The sequence below is a fragment of the Falco peregrinus genome, chromosome 1 (genome assembly GCF_023634155.1).
Source record: "Falco peregrinus isolate bFalPer1 chromosome 1, bFalPer1.pri, whole genome shotgun sequence".
Taxonomy (NCBI): domain Eukaryota; kingdom Metazoa; phylum Chordata; class Aves; order Falconiformes; family Falconidae; genus Falco; species Falco peregrinus.
The window spans coordinates 9,890,337-9,905,130 of NC_073721.1; the positions used below are offsets into that span (position 1 = coordinate 9,890,337).

The 14,794-nt window shown below is 39.9% G+C and overlaps 1 protein-coding gene across 7 annotated transcripts in view; it reads left to right on the forward strand.

Annotated features, from left to right (window-relative positions):
- The window catches only part of ZMIZ1 (zinc finger MIZ-type containing 1), a 307,342-nt gene that overhangs the window by 42,242 nt on the left and 250,306 nt on the right, over positions 1–14,794 (forward strand). The gene's annotated exons all lie outside the window — the stretch shown is intronic.

The following is a 14,794-nucleotide window of genomic DNA, read 5'->3' on the forward strand; positions in this document are numbered from 1 at the left end:
TATTGGTTTTACTTTGTTTTACTCGATACTACTTTGTAATACCTGAAGCACACAGACCAGATATCTATGGGAAAGGTATACAAATATTTGTGTTGGGTCAAAAAGTCCATCAGAAGATACTGTTGTGTTTCATTTTTGTTAAAGATTTTGATTAATTTTTTGTCTTGATTGATTATTTTTCTTTCAGAGTCACTTTTGCCTGGGATGGACTTACTCAGTAGGGTGAAAAACACTTTCAGTGTTTTCAGTAGAGAAAGGTAGAGAGAGCACTGAGCTGTCATCTTAGGTGTTGAAAACCCAGCTCTAGCCAGAAATTGCAATGAGTGGCTGCCTGCATCTGAAGACAGATTAATCCTTTTTTGAAATTCTGGACTTTGTAGTTTCATTTGAAAAGTAAAAATATGGAAACAATACTGATATAAACTACCCCATTGGTTTTATGATACGGGTTTAAGGTTGTGGTTGGATGACCTGTGGGGAGAGGACTGGTTTATTTATAAAATGTGTCCAAGCAGGGTTGTTACCACAATGCTGGTAAATTTTCAACAGAATTTGTGATCAATGTGTGGCTTGAAAAAGACTGAAACGTATTTGTCTGATGTAAGGAAGAAGTGAGAAATCAAATGAATGGAATCTTTCTGGATTTCCTCTGAAATCTGGGATAAACTGAATTTATCTTCTCCATCACGTGTTGTAGGAAGTTTCCATTTTGGGATTGTAATAGTGCATTTCTTCTGTATGTGTTTTGACTTCTGCGTTTGGAGATGAATGGCATGCATTTGGACAGTTTACGTTTAATGTGCTGTTATTACTATTTTCCTTATTACTATTTTACCAGTAACACTGTGTTATGTGACTTAGTTAATGATTGCAATGTGATTCTTCATCGCTACTGCAAATAGTCTGTGTCCCTGAAGAGATGGGGATGACATGTCATAGTAACAGATGTGTGTTCCTGAAAACTTTAAGCATAATACATTCTTTAAGAAAGAAAACTTCCAAGAAAAACAGAAATCCTGGTTCTGCTGAAATTGGGCGGTTCCTTCCCATGAAGTCAGCAGGCCCATGCTGAATGGGTAGCCCAGGGCTGTGTACGAGTATTTTTGATGCAGTTAATTTATAAGGAGAAGCTGTGGAGCAGTAACCTGTGCTGGGTCTCATGGCTACAACCCACGCATGGTGTAGCCAAAGCCTGTTTGTTTATGTGCAGGAATCTCAGTGATAGCCGTGTCTCTTGGCAGCCATTGCAAACTGCTGTTATTAAAACCCCTACGTTTCTCATTAGAACAACTCTATTGTACATATTGTTTAAATATAGATTACTAATGAAATGCCTTTTTATTGCTTTCCCAGTGAATACTTTCAGCGTAAAGTTAATTTGCAGTGTTATGTAAATTCTGTTTAACTTCAATCAAGTTTTTAATTATGTTTTTACCACAGTAATTCCCATTTGATTTGTCATCTCCTTTTAGGTATTTAACATAGCGCAGGGTGATTTCTTCTTCTCCCTCCCCCACCCCCCCCTCCTGTTACAGTCTTTGATGTCACCTGGAATAGAGCCTCACTCTAAAGCTGCGCAAGTTTGATTTCCTTCCATGCAAGTATGATTTATTGAAGAATTACTACACAAAACCAATATTGGAAATGCATTATTGTTATGGAATCGATTAGCAAAAATAAAATTAAACAGACAGATCTGCCACTGAGAAGACATCCGGCTATTTTGTTTGCTCCCTTCCCTTTGCCTTTCTTTCAGTTGCTCCAGTTCAATGAACCTTTGATGCTGACAGCCCTTGGATTTCATTTAAAATGTCAGTTGCTATTTAACACCTGATGACCACTCAGTCCGTGTCTGTCTTGCATAGATACCAATTGTCCTCGCAAATGTTTGCTTGGCCGCTGAGCAGATAAACGGACCCTTTTTTTGGCAAATTGTCAGCACATTCATCACTTGTGAGATGGGACTTGTCAGGCAGCATCTCAGCTCTAGATAGATATTTTCAGTTCTAGATATGTATTTTTCAAATTTTTTTTTTGATAAAATGATGTGGAAGTTGTTGAAGTTGAGTCTGTCTTCAGATGTCACGGCAAGAAGCCTTCCCAAAAAAGTTGTATGATATTTTGTGCGTTTATGTTGAAGTCTTCATATATACATGTGAAAAGATGGGAATGGTTTTGTACAGCAGTGTTTATTTTCTTTCTATTAAAATACACAGTATTTTTTGTTGAAATCAGGACTTCCTCGAACTCAGTAGTGGTTTTTCGCTAAAAAATAGTTCATGCCCAAGTAGAAACTGTGTAAAGGATTTGTGGCACATTCTGAATTCAGGTACACTTGAAGTAGCTCAGTTGAATACCCAAAATTAGCAGCAAAATTTGAAATCTTTGCTTTTTGAACATACTATATAAATTAATTGCTATCTTCAGTTACTTTCATGGCATTTGCATACTTGGAAATTTATATCTGGAAGGTTGGGATTTTAAAGAAGTTAATAGCCTAACAGTCCTATTTCAAGCATTCAAGATACTTAGCTACTGCTTTTATTAAAAAATGTGGGTTTGGGTTGTTTGCAAAATGCTATTCATAGTATGCCTGTACACTTGATCCACAGTTTGTGCTAGCCTTCTAGCGCTGTTCTGATAATACTATCAGTTTGCCAGGTCTCCTACAGGAATGAAAGGGGAAGACATCATCGACTATTCCTCCTCAAAAATCACATTTTATATGTAACTATTACAAAGCATTTGATTGAGGTGGGAATTGTGTTAGTTTCTCATGGGAGCTGTTTGAATTTCCACTGTTTAAAAATCAATTCAACTTGATGAGCAGTGGATTCAAGCAATGGAACCCATTAGGACGATTTCATATCACCAGTTGCACCCTATTTAATCTTTCTGTTGGGAGGTAATTAAATTGGACTCATTAATTTGCACAGATGTTGACTGTTTCCATTGCACTTGCCTTTCTCCACCCTCACCTGGCCTTTCTGCCCAGGTGTGTGACGCTGCCAGCAGCCCCAGCGGGATGATGCACCGTTGACTGATCTCCTTGTGTGGGATATGAACTTGTTCTACAGCCCAGGCAAAGGAGACATTTTGGACTCTTGAGCTTGGCATCAGGCTGGCAGGCATAAGGATGACATTTTTATTTTTTTCCTAATTGCCTGAGCTAGAATGGCTCAGTGTTTAATGGTATACCTATATTCGTAATTCTCTTTTAAGCCACATAGAAGGTACGTAGTTTTGGGTTTTTTTGGTTTGTGGTGTTTTTTTTTTTTTTTTTTAAAAAAAAAAAAAACACAACTGTGTCTAAACCCTCAGCCTGCTAGATTTCTGTGAGCTCTGAATGTGTTTGGTGCTTTACCAATATGTTGGCAAAGAGGTGTTTGCATTTGGTGATTTTTCTGCATTGCTTTTTATGTCTAGGTTTAGTTCCCTTTGAAGCAATGATATACTCTCAAGAGAATTTAAAGCTGGTAAAAAGCCCCAGTGTCCAGGGCTGACCATCTGTATTTTCTTGTGCATCTATAAAAGCCCACAGGAGATCAGAAGTCCTCACTATGCTCAAAATTATATTGGTCATGAGAAGGTGCTTTTTGTTGGCCATCTAGACATTTTAGGAGAAGCCTGGTATGCTCTTTGGTGTCTGATTGCCCTGAGTGTCTGATCACTGATGCCTGTGGTATGAGCTCTTCTATTCATTGTGCACAGCTGAGTCCATCTGGCAGGCAACAGACCCAGAGAAGACCTGTATTTTACAAAAAATGGCTTAGACTAACAAGGTAGATAAATACTTCTCTGTTTTAGCTCCCTTCTCGTTGGTGAGTAAAGAAGTGTTGTGTATTTTGCTGTATTTAACTAGTTTTTAATACTCCGGTGCCACAAATAAGATTCTCTCTCTCTTCATCCCCCCACCCCCCCCACCCTGACTTGGTCTATCCAAAATTTTATTCTAGTTTAGAACCTGAAACTGAAGTCTAGGTCCAAGTTCATGTGATAACATCTGGAATTTTTAAAAATATGCATGCTTCCCAAAGCTCCTAAAATTGATCTGAAATTTGTTGGCATTGAGTAGGTTCTGTTGCAGGGAGATGTAATTGCTTAGAGAAGAAAGGTCTTTTGGCTGAAATTTTTAGCTCTTAATATCTTTCTGGTTGCACGGGGGCTACGAGGAAGGAACCGAAGTGGCAAGGGTGCTGGGTTCACCACATTATGCTGGGATTACAATGCAATTAGAGTGTAAATCTCAAAATAAAGAAAATAAGTTTTTCTTCCCTTGAAGTTAAGGCAAGGTTTTAAAATTAGGAGATGTTGCAGCAGTATGGCATACCTCTGCTGGACTGGTAAATCACTGGGGATATTTCTAACTCGTGTTCATGTGCTTGAGATTGTTCTAGGGCATTTCAGACGTAAAAGAAATGCACAAAATGCATGCAGTACATCACCAGAAAGTAGTTTCTCCAGTAAAACATCATCTTGTGGACAAGACAGGTAAACTGTTACAGAGATTCCTCTGATGGTATTTTCACAACATTATGTGAATTGTTGCTGTACAGGAGCTGTAAATGCTTTTTATTTCCTACTTTTCCTTTATGAAGGTCTTTTTTAAAGATGGAAAGAAAATAAAAATTTGCCACCATTTTTTTAGTACTCCAGAAATAAGAGATGCTTGGCTTCTTGCCATATGATCCAAACTTTCTTGAATCCTTTCCAAAGTGAAAACTTAACTAGTTGTGTGGCTATTTTTCCTGTTTGTATAAGTGGGTAGTTAGTCTAGGTGGAGCTGGAAGTGCCTGAATTTTTAAGCTCTTGTGTAAAGTGGAGAGACGAGGCCAAGCAGAAGGGAATGCCATTAGCACACAGAGGCACGGACAGCAGAGCTATTTAGACAGCTGCACGTGTTATACTGTGTACTTGGGTCTCGGTCATGCTGCTATTTCTGTCTCGTTAGCACAAATCATAGCATCTACTTTTTGCGAGAGTGTGTGTGTGCTCCTTTGCTTATCAAGGGACACTTCCTTACTTGAGTGAGAGTTTAAAAAGGATGCTAAAAGATTCCAAGTCCGGTAATGAGCTGTTCGTTTTACTGCAGAGCTCAAGGCAGTACCACCAAGCCCACAGGTGGCCAGGGGCTGGACACCTTGCCCCTTTGTAGACATTTTTAAATGGTACTGTAGTGCTTGTCCAGACTCAGGGGCAGCGTTGCTTACCAAACAGTATCACCGTCACCAATGTAGCGAGTCAGGCTATTGAAATTTTTCAAGAAAGGTGTCTAGAGGAAAATCCTCTGTTTACTGGCTGTTGCGGCTTCAGTGGGCATGTATTCCGGATACTGTCTGCAAATAAAAAGGCTAAAAATGTGCCTTAAAACTGAAAGAGAGTGAAAGGACTAGTTTTCAGATAGCCATCAAACTCCAGGAGATGTAAACATTGCTTACAAGGAAACTCATGGTGAAATTACATGTTTGGTATGATAATTCAATACAACTTTAGCTGGTATTATGCTGAATTAAGGAACTTCAAGGAAAAGAACAGGGTAGTGCTGGTTGTATTGTTTTGTTTTAAATATTTTTCCATGCTAAGCCATCTTGTTTCTTGTACTTTTGACTATATTCACTGACACTGAGCTGAATTTTTATTATTTTCTAAAAAGTTTTCTGTACAGGAGGCTTATGCTATATTTCATAAAACAGTAATGTGAAAGTATTAATAAGATTTAGCTGTTGTTAACTTGCATTTTAATAAGGCTTATTACCTGCCCAGCTACCAAGACTCACTCCATTGTATGGAGTACTCATTTCAAGACTTCCTAAATTCTGCCCGTTGTTGCTAATGCCATCCTGTGTGTTCGACATGGCTCGCTATACCTGCAGTCAGGTGTACATGTGTACGTATGGAGAAATGAGGCTTTCCAAGTGGGAGTTCATGTTGGATGCCCAGAAATAGGTCCCCAGGGAATTTTTGTGCTAGTTACAAGTATAATATATTTCTTGGTTTATGAAGTTGCTGTGTGTTTACTGGGTGAAGAGTAGTGCGTATATTTACGTATTTCAAAAGTAACACTGTTAATAACAGCTTACAATTTTAACAAAGTATGAGGCTCATAGAAGGACATAAGCCAAACATTGTGTATTGATTTAGTATTTCTCCTAATATGAATTTTCTGAAAACCTTTCGCTTGTTCAAAATGAAGGAAATTAGACGTAAGTTTGTCCGTCCCCAACCATCTGTCTTGTGTTCTGCGGGAACATATGTCCTGCTTTATTTATGTCCCAGCTTTTAGCATTGGTATAACCTTTTGTGGTTTAATTATTTTCTCAATAAAGACAAGAAATAGAGGAAGATTTTTGGTTGAGATGAGGTTGAGCATGTCAGTGGACTCTAAGGAAAAACCTTACCAGGAGAGCAGTGGATGTGGTCATCACAAAGACAACTGCTGTTGCTGAGCTCCAAGCTTCAGCTGTCTGTAGCACTGCTTGTGAATTGTTGACACAATAGCGGCTCCTACATCTGTTGTCACGCTGCCTTTGGGCTTTCTAGTTCACTGATGCTAAAGGCATCTATTTTGCTGTCCAGAAATATTTGATCATGATTTAATGTAGGAAATAAATATTCAGTAATATTTCTTGATTACGTAGTCAACTGATAATAGGCACTTTGAACCATGACTTCCTTAATTCAGTATTTGAAAATTTTGATGCAGTAGCAATATCAGCGAACTGAACCAAATATGTATATAGCACATGTTGTATTTGCAAAGCCGACTACAGGGGAAAGATGGGTTTGAAGGAATTAGGAATTTGTGAAATGAGCTAGGCTGATGTCTTTTGATGTTGCTGCCTTTAATTCTTCAACAGTGATGCCAGCAGTGGGATATAAATGCAAACTTCCCTTGTACGTCCAGTGCTGGTGGGAGGTGTGCGAGAGGGGAGGGAGGCAGCAGTGTGGGAAGAAGTCTCTGAAAAGGAGACACAAAAGTCTGCTTTCAATGCATCTTTTTCGGGGGTGCGTGTGTACGTGTGTCTTGGCTGGTGAGTCACTGGCAGCCTCAGCGGAAGGGGCCAGTGGCCAGGCTCCTTGCGCTCTGCTTATACCGCTGCACGTTTAATGGGACTAGGCAGGAATCCAGTTGCTGTCCTCCTCCTTCATCTGCAAACCGGCAGTGGGGTAGCCGTGCCTCGGTTAAAGGAAGGATAAGTGGAAACCTCCGCAGCTGCCCTGTGTGATGGATGGAATGGACTAAAACCACTTTGTTTAAGCAGTTTGTGGAAGAGCCCTTTCTATGGAAATGGCTGTTTTCACATTTTTGTCTTGGAAACCCCTGAAGCTTCACACAGGGTTTGGGTTTCTGTCTTGCTACTTGCTGTGCATACAGTCAATAAGAGCTAGTCTTAGCACTAATCAGCTGTGATTCATTGTGCCTTTACCCCACAATGTCTAATATTGAATAGATTTGAAACCTTTGATATCTTCCACTGTCCGTTTGTTTCCACAACTCACTTCCTCCCATTAATTTCCAGGGCCGTAGGGATCTTTGTTTTTACGCTGCCGATGTTGGCCCTGAACACACACACACACACACACACGCACGCATGCACGCAGCCGGTCACGTCTCTGCCTGCCAGGCTTCAGGAGCAAATTCTTTCTGCACAAGTGCAGGGCTTGCTTGGTCTTCTCCCTGCTCCCGTCTGGATTACGGTTTCATTAAGGTCTTATATGTATGTGATATTTTAACTCAAATGGGCTATAATAAATTTTATCTGAATAAGCCGTGCCTTTTATGTGTCATAAATTTTGCCTTTTCCTGTCCCCAGTAATACACTTTCCCCCTTAACATTTCAGTTATATACTGATAAACTCCTCAACATTTAAATACTACCACAGCAGGCTGGAGGTGGAGAAGTGGGTCACACAGAGCTATCAAGAGAACTGTGACTTTTATAACTGGCTGAATAGGAAGCTCCCGGCTACTCGGATTTCTACAAGGATGACCGTGGCTGAAAGGAGAGAAATAAAGCATACTTCCATTTTAAAAGCACTCCGCACACGTGAGTTAACCTTTTCAGGGCTCTGATGTGAGATGGCTAAACGTTGTTGCTTCAGGTGGGGAAACTGAGGCGGGAGGTTTGTGTGTCTGGTTCTCCTGTGTGGCTGCGGCTGGGAGCCGACCTGCAGGCTTTGCTCTGCCTTGCTGCCCTGCTTGGGCTCGCAGCACAGCTGCAGAGTTACCTGATGCAATACAAGAAGTCTGGCCCTTTCACTGCTATGCTGCTGGGTCTGAGATCCTGTTAGCATAAAATTTCCAGTGTTTTTACATGATAGCTGGAGCTGGAAAATGTTAGGTTGCATATTGGTTGTTTCAGGTGGTTTTGGGGTTTTTTTCTTGGTTTGTGACCCAAAATAGTTCTGCATGCTGAAAAAAATAACTGATTAATTTGATTTACAGTCCTCTAATGAGAAGTCAGAATTTTTTTCACTAGAAAAAACAAATGCTTTCATGTTGTAAAAGAAACAAAAATACTGTATTTTATGACTATTTTTCTTACCTCATCTTAGTAGGCTTCTAATTACCTGTAGTATACGTATATTTATATCTGTAACAAGCTTATCAAATCTGTCATTTGCCATATAATCCAAGAGTGACCCGACTGCACTATGGCTTAGATCCCTGCAGTACTGAATGATCGTTAGGGGGAGTGGAGAGGTCAGTTCAGAGGATTGCTGTTATAATCTTCTGGGGACTTAAAATATGCTGAAGTATTTTATGTTTATGTACTTTGATACTAGATTGTTGAGAGATTGTCCTCTGATTTGTCTGTCGAGTGTCTTTGTGGTTTGTACAAATTCAGTTTTATTTCTTTAAAAAGAAAATTTTCAGAGGTCATTCTTCCTTTTGAAATAATGTTACTTAAAAAGCACTTGTGATTATTACAAGACTTTCTTGCTTAATTTTGCATGCTAAAGGAAAGCTATAATGGTCATTTGGTGAGCAATTTTATCTGGGATTTTCTCCTACTAGCTGAAACCACATGATGTTAATAACTATTTACATAATCCCTAAAAACTGGTAGGCAAATTGTGCATGTGGAAACATGAAAGGTAGCGTGGACAGGTGGGTTGATTTATCCCAAGATGTGTGTTTTCACTGTAAAGTTGTGTAACAGAAGGTTGGAAAAAGGCAGAATTCCTTCATGTTTCTTTTGACTTAAGAAGTTGCTGAATTGTTAGTCCTCTTCTGGAAAATGGATTTTTGTTTTTCTGAGTGAATCTATAAAAACCCTTTAAATTGCTGTCTTTTGACTGTTAGCCAGGTAGTTTAGTAAACAAGCTGGATTGATTATATAAAACAGTTAGATTTTTTTATGTTAATGTTGGATTTGGGATATATAGTGTCATATAATTCACCTTCATGTCTTCTAAGTTCAGTTGTGTAAGGCATATTTAACCCTATATCCACTTCAAAACCAAAGAAAATTGTATTTTCTTGATGTATAGGTAGAGCAAACTTAGATAGCAGTCACGAGTTCTGCTGGCATCTCCAAGCAGAAAATAAGCCCAAGCGTGGTGCCATCCGTGAAACCTCCTTCAGCAGAGGTCCTGAAAATAAGCAACCGATCAGCAATCATCATGATTTTGTGTGTATGTGTGTACAGATGAATGAGATGAGCAGGTACTGAAGTATTTGTTAATCACTGGGGAGGGAGACATGCTGCTCTACCCGGTGCCTGACCAGAGGGAGGCTTGGCTGGAGCAGCTGGCTGCTCGGGTTGACAGCAGGTAGCTTAGTCCTTGAGGTAAAACCACCTTCTTCTTTCACTTCCCACTCAAGTCTAAAATGATTACCCAGGATTCCTTTTAGGATGATGAAAAATAACATTGCTGCCTCTTGTTAAAGCAGAGAGCTAAAAAAATTGAACGTTACCAGAGGATGGGAAAGTTCACAGCAGTGTGAAAATGGTGAGTGTGTGTAAGTTAGCCACTGGATTGATGTTTCTGTCTGTGGACCTGGCTAAAACATCGATCTGTAAATTAAAAGGGCTTTGTGAATGTCTCCTGCTAATGAGAAGCAACTTCAATGCAGGGCTGTAAGCTGTATCACCCTCGTTTTGATGGGCAATGTACATTGAAAAGGAACTTGAGTAATAGCAATCTGAAAATAATAGTGAGGTCAATTCCCCAACCTGGCTCTTGGTCTCATGATAAGTTTATTTAAAACCTCACCTGTTGGAGTCAGGTGATCTTTTAAACCAAACTGGTAAGACGGTTTTCCATTCCTAAAGTTCCTAGCAATGCTAAATCCACAAGAAAGATGGAAACAGTATTTTAAGTATATCAAAAGAGTTTAAAGAACGAATAATATAATTTCATGATTGTTGTGGAAGTTTGGATGGTTGATTAATTGTTATTGACCACGTGTGGTTTTAAACACAGAAATAGCTAGTTACGTTTGTTTGATTTTAACTTTGAGACCTTACAAGTATTAGAAAATGACTATTGAAACTTTTTCCCCACCTATCACAGCATTTGAAGAATAACATATGTAGCCTACTAAGAGGGAAAAATGTGTTGTGCTGCCTCCTCATTGTGTTATTTACTGTGTATGTATCATATCGTTTATCCATTGCTGTCCTGTGTTTTTCACATATTATGCATTTGATTTTTAAGTAACTGTCTGTCTTCTGGCAGCAGCTGCCGTGGTATTTTCTGGATGCTGCAGAATACAAATAACAACACTAATTATTTTCAGATTTAATCAAATTGTGAGGAGTTTACTTTCTTCCACTTGGGGAACTGTAGCAGAAGTTTTAATTTTATTTGGGCTTCTTGTTAATTGGAATCCTTGATGGGTTGGTTTAAAAACAAACCAACCCCAAAACAACAGCAACAACTCCCCCACCCCACCCACCTACCCAAAAAAACCCTCAAACACAAACCAACCCACCGCAGGCAGTTACCGGGTATGGTTTGTACAGTGACCCGAGAACAAAGCTGGCTTGGGTGCTGTAAGTTTTCACCCTGTGTCTCACAATAACACCCTATGGGTTTTGACAAATGGCTTGACCTCTGTTGGCCAAGTTGGCTGCCGGCGTGCGTGAGGCTGAACCTTCCTGGGCTTGTGGAAGTGCACCAGGTTATTCCAGTCATTAACCAACTCCTGTAGGTAATATATATTTCTCTCCATCTGTGAAATGGGGATGGTAATACTTTTCTGCCTGCCTCTCAGTGGGATCTGTGAGGATTAGTTATGTCTCTACAGCAGCATATAAGCGGTGAGCATGATTACAAAGAACAAGATGTGCGGTTACGCTGGCGGGGCAGCAAGCTGCGAGTGTCTCGTTACAGTTACATAGCAGAGCAGCTGGCTGATGAGCTGTCCTGACCTCTGCAGTCAAACCAGATTTCAGCACAGTTGGCTCATTTGTGGGCTACTCTGATTTCTTGCGTCAGGGCCTCTGTTTTCTAAAGGTGGCATCAGGTCGGGAAATAGAGATGACGGCTACCCACCGGAGCTGTGCGCTTCTCTTTCCCTTGCCATAGCAATCTTGGGCACAGTGGATGTGAGCACCTGTAGGTGACCATCCTTGCCAGAAGGCTGTTCTTTCAGCAGTGTGAGGCTTGATACTCTGGCCACCTGCTTCTCCCATGACAGTCTTCACACCTTTGCTGGCATCACCTTCTGCACATAGGACACGCTTCCTTGTAAGACATCCCTTTCCCTGCTTGCTCTGCTCAAAGCCGGCCTAAGAACTTAATACTTCTGCAGTGTCAGAAAGAAGTTAAGTCAATAATAATAATAGTCATATTTATTTTCTTCTGTGGGCTTCCAGGTACATCCCGCGTATTTGATTTTGCTGAGACTGTGAGCTCTTGGGTGGAAAGCTTCCTGGGTCTTGTCTCCCATGGGCTGCTGCTGCGCTGTGAGCATTGTAGCAGCGTTAACCCCCTGCTGGCACTGTGCCAGCTCTATCTGTCTTGGGACTATGTTTTTAGCGTTACCTTAAATTTGTTCAGTGAACAGGATGAGAGGTATAAGTGAAAGGTAGCGCAAGTTCTCTTTCATTTGTACTCCATGTGTGCTTTAGAGCCCTTTGAGTGGTTAAGTTGTAGTGACTGCTGAAATTAATGAGAATGAGTGATAAGAAAGAGGATTTACTTGTGTTTCCATTAGGATTTATTAAGACAAATGTAATCAAATGGGGTCAAAATGTTACCACCTTCTGAGGGTCATTGTCAGTAAGTGTTAACAATAAAGTGATTATTCTAGTGTCTTGCCTTAGGGAAAATTAGAATGCCTGAAAAAATAAAATAAAATTAAGAGGTGTGATGCAAGGCATTTAGGTATGTGACACCTGTTTCTTTGAAATGGGTGTTAAACATTTGTAGTCAAACAACTGTGTCTGGTTTTTACTTTGATTTACCCCATTAACAAGGGTCTATGGTGCAAATAAAGGGCTAATATTTTAGATAGAAATTAATAAGAGTAACAGGAAAAAATAAAATTTTTCTATTAAAAGTACAGGAAATAGGAGCTCCAAGTTTAGGTTCAGGTGCTGTATTTTAAGTTTACCAGTTTGCATCTCTTAAAAAGCTCTATTTTTAAAACCAAGGTGTTGCAGCCTTTCTAGAAGACATTAATGGCATTTGAAGTCTGCAATGAGTACAGCAAACGTACTGTTTGGTATAAATGGTCCTGCATGATGTTTATGAAGACACTGCATATGTAAGCAGAGTGAAATGAGTGGAAATCTTAAACAGTTTAATATTGTGGCGTACTTTCAGTCAAAAGCAGTAGGGATGAAGTGTTCATTAAAATTACCTGCTTCAATAAAGGATTTGAAATATATTTTTGTCCTTGCTGTTGCTCTCTTCTGCCAGTATCTCTTATAAGCAACACTATCAGTTAGCGCTGGCAGGATAAAGCCCTAAGGATATTAGAACAGCATGATTTTTATCTTGGCTATGTCCTGTTTGATGGGAGCTGCTGCTTGTGTCTTAAATGTTCTGCAACACTTCGACTTGATTCATGTTCCTTAAGTTTTGTGCTAGGATTAACATTGTCTGCCTAAATCTCCTGCAGATTGACCTGGGAATATACCCTACAGTTATAGCTGAAGAACGTATTGGAGTTTAAGGTGACAGACATTTATCTCCACTAATAAAGAGTAGACTTGTATTTCATCCATTTCAAAGCTGTGAGTTACAGTGTTTTTCTGTTGAGCGAGGATTAAACTATTTCTCTTGCCATTTGTTTGGTGTACTTTAATTTGTATTTCTCTTAGGCATATTGAGCCTTCTCCTACACTTTAAGGAATATTTTTAGAGTGCAGATGAGGGGAAAGTTTTCCTAAACCTTATGTAAATTAATGCTTTGAAGGAGGAAACAAAGCAAACATCTCATTTCCCCTCCATAATAATAGGGTAAGTTTTGGGATGCTCATTCCTACGGAATTTAAGCACTCAAGTACTTTAAATGTGTAAATGACTCAACAAAATCAATACAAGTTCTTAAATGAATGAACTATTTGAGAATAAGTGATGAAAGCATGTGATCTCCATGGCTTTCTTCCTTTTGATGTGCAATTATGAAAAAGGACTTCAGCATGATGGTCAGGGAAGGAAGAAACTGGTCTGTTAAACTTTTTAAATTAGGTAAGATAAATGGCTTCTGTTCACAGTGCTTCTGTGGAGATGGCAAAGGTTGAGTGGGACTCTACAGGTTATGGTAAAATCGACTCCTAGCTTGCCAAGTCCTTTTTAGCCATTAGGAGTGTCGAGCTGTTGTCCATAAAGAATATCCAGGCAGACGGAAGGTCGTATCTTGCTATTTTGGGAACGGTTGGCTGTGTAACTGTCATACAAATAAGCTGAAAGGTGCAGGAAACTTGCATAGCAGCATGACTAGGGTACGACCCAAAGCTGTGGAAAGCCAATGGGAATTTTTTTGCAGCCTTAATGGGTGTTAAATCAGACCCTTTTTTAGACCTTTTTATTTCTTGATCTGCAGTCATTTGAGAATGTGCTGTTACATACGTAACAAATCTTTAAATAACACTTTAGTCTGAAGACACTTGCCAGAGAGTAATTTTTGAAGCTCTCTGCTGCCACATAATTTTTCTGCTTTAATTTTCCTGATGTTACTGGGGTGTTAAGTTACACTTACCTGGTAACATGAATACATACTTTTATGTATATTGTTATTTATGTATTACAATGAAAAATCATATTTGGTCTCTGAAGGCCCCAAATCAAGATCAAGCTAAGGTCTGCAGGATTTCTTCGCTGCATCTGTGAAACAAATAACAGTCGTTCCATAACACTTTGTGCCCCAAATCCTGCATGTTTTTCTGGGAACATTCAGTGGTCCTGACTTACTGTGTGTGTCAAGCAAGTTTCCCCGTACATAACATGGAAACTGTTTTTCATGTTTGGATATGGTTGAAATGAGGGCTACTTAGGACAGGAGTAGTCAGTCTTTCCTCTGTTTCTTTGGAGAACCATGCTGGACATATTTGGTGTGTCAGAAGGGGAATGAGTAGTAGCTGAAACTGTTGTTGTTAGGGTCCTTCCTTGTGTGGGGTGTTTGCTCCTGCCAACCAGCGATATGAGTCTAGGGCCAGGTAGATGTGCAAGGTCTTTCAGGTTGGTCGGGAGGCTAAACCAAAACACACTAGCGAGGGTCTGGTCAGTCTCCTTGGCAAGGGTGATTCCCAACTACCTCCCCTCCTCCCCCCACCAAGCATACGTTTTTCTGTTTGTGGGAGAGGATCAGGATCATTCCAGGCTGGTTCTGAGA